General features: G+C 44.7%; 1 pseudogene across 1 annotated transcript; it reads left to right on the top strand.

Moving 5' to 3' along the window:
* Positions 1 to 241: 241 nt before the first annotated feature.
* On the top strand, positions 242 to 890 carry LOC108316487 (annotated as a pseudogene). The gene has a single exon (XR_001830351.2). The product of XR_001830351.2 is annotated as a 60S ribosomal protein L17-like (transcript).
* Positions 891 to 2,605: the final 1,715 nt, after the last annotated feature.

Below are 2,605 nucleotides of genomic sequence, written 5' to 3'. Positions count from 1 at the left end.
GCCTCAACCTCCTGAGTAGCTGGGATTACAGGCACGCGCCACCATGCCCAGCCAATTTTTTGTAGTTTTTTTTAGTAGAGATGGGGTTTCACCGTGTTGACCAGGATGGTCTCGATCACTTGACCTCGTGATCCACCCGCCTCGGCCTCCCAAAGTGCTGGGATTACAGGCGTGAGCCACCGCGCCCGGCCTGTTTAACTTTTTTTATTGTTTGTTTTTTGTCTTAGAAACAGGGTCGGAGTTTTCCCAGAAGGCACCGTTCTTCCTCTTTCCCTAAGCGGCCTGAGGTAATCTGTGAAAATGGTTCGCTATTCACTTGATCCGGAGAACCCCACAAAGTCATGCAAATCAAGAGGTTCCAATCTTCGTGTTCACTTTAAGAACACACGTGAAACTGCCCAGGCCATCAAGGGTATGCATATACGAAAAGCCACGAAGTAGCTGAAAGATGTCACTTTACAGAAACAGTGCGTACCATTCGGACGTTACAATGGTGGAGTTGGCAGGTGTGCCCAGGCCAAGCAGTGGGGCTGGACACAAGGTCGGTGGCCCAAAAAGAGTGCTGAATTTTTGCTGCACATGCTTAAAAATGCAGAGAGTAATGCTGAACTTAAGGGTTTAGATGTAGATTCTCTTGTCATTGAGCATATTCAAGTGAACAAAGCACCCAAGATGCGCTGCCGGACCTACAGAGCTCACGGTCGAATTAACCCATACATGAGTTCTCCCTGCCACATTGAGATGATCCTTACTGAAAAGGAACTGATTGTTCCTAAACCAGAAGAGGAGGTTGCCCAGAAGAAGAAGATATCCCAGAAGAAACTGAAGAAACAAAAACTTATGGCACGGGAGTAAATTCAGCCTTAAAATAAATGCAACTAAAAGGAAAAGAAAAAAAAAAAAAAGAAACAGGGTCTTTCAGCTGGGAATAGTGGCTCATGCTTGTAATCTCAGCACTTTGGGAGGTTGAGGCAGGTGGATCTCTTGAGGTCAGAAGTTCGAGACCAGCCTGGCTAATGCGGGGAAACCCCATATCTATTAAAAATACAAAAATTAGCCAGGTATGGTGGTGTGCACCTGTAGTCCCAGCTACTCTGGAGGCTGAGGCAGGAGAATCACTTGAACCTGGAAGGCGGAGGTTGCAGTAAGACAAGATTGCACCATTGCACTCCAGCCTGGGCCACAAGAGCAGAGTTGGGGGGAGATAGCATGGGGAGAAATACCAGATATAGGTGAAGGGGAGGAAGGCAGCAAATTACACTGCCACGTGTGTACCTATGCAACAATCTTGCGTATTCTTCACGTGTACCCCAAAACCTAAAATGCAATTAAAAAAAAAAAAAGAAACAGAGTCTTTCTTGCTCTGTGATCCAGGATAGGGTGCAGCGGTGTGATCATGGCTCACCACGGCCTCAAATTCCTTGAATTCAAGCTATCCTGTGGCCTCAGCCTCCTGAAATGTTGAGACTATAGGTGTGAGCCACCACACCTGGCTATATCTTACTATATAGAAATTTAGCATGCCAAATCTAAATTTATTCAATGCACAATATCCGTTGACAGGACCTTGCTATACCCTTCTGTCATGTTTCAATAGGTATGTTTGTTTATTGCAGTTTAGATTTTTTGCCAATGTTGTATTTGTGTTTCCATTTAATTTCAGCTCGATTAAGCCAATTGCTTCCACAAATTACCAAAAACAAAATCTAAGTAATCAGACTTGAATATAATTCTACTGAAATATACTGAAATTTAATAGAAGCTGCGTGACTATTTGGTGCAATCTGATCTATTTAATTATGGTTTTCTCCTGTTTATTTGAGCTATTTTGAAAAACAGTATTTTGCATTAGTATATATTATTTTAGTATTACACTTTCTCATAAAATAATGAGTTTCCTTTTTTTTTTAGAGATGGAGTCTTGCTCTGTTGCTCAGGCTGGAGTGCAGTGGTATGATCTTGGCTCACTGCAACCTCCACCTCCTGGGTTCAAGCGATTCTCCTGCCTCAGCCTCCTGAGTAGCTGGGATTACAGACATGCATCACCATGTCTGGCAAATTTTGTATTTTTAGTAGAGACCAGAGTTTCACCATATTGGCCAGGCTGGTCTCGATCTCCCGACCTCAAGTGATCCACCTGCCTCAGCCTCCCAAAGTGCTGAGATTATAGGCGTGAGCCACCGCTCCCAACCAAGTTTGCTTTCTTTCTTCTTTTTTTTTTTTGAGACAGAGTCTCACTCTGTCACCAGGCGCCAGGCTGGAGTGCAGTGGCACAATCTTGGCTCACTGCAACCTCCGCCTCTTGGGTTCAAGCAATTCTCCTGCCTCAGCCTCCCAAGTAGCTGAGACTACAGGCGCATGCCACCATGCCCAGCTAATTTTTGTATGTAAGTAGAGATGGGGTTTCACCATGTTGGCCAGGATGGTCTGGATCTCTTGACCTCGTGATCTGCCCGACTCGGCCTCCCAAAGTGCTAGGATTACAGGCGTGAGCCACCGCGTCCGGCCTGTTTGCTTTCAATATGTGTCTTTGAAGAGCTTACTACACCATTCACTAATGTAGCCTTTACTTATGTTTTTTTTTTTTTTTTTTGAGACGGAGTTT

The sequence above is a fragment of the Cebus imitator genome, unplaced genomic scaffold, assembly GCF_001604975.1.
Source record: "Cebus imitator isolate Cc_AM_T3 unplaced genomic scaffold, Cebus_imitator-1.0 Scaffold188, whole genome shotgun sequence".
In the NCBI taxonomy this organism is placed as follows: domain Eukaryota; kingdom Metazoa; phylum Chordata; class Mammalia; order Primates; family Cebidae; genus Cebus; species Cebus imitator.
The sequence above is the reverse complement of the archived record's forward strand: the minus strand, read 5'-3'. Positions and strand labels throughout refer to the sequence as shown.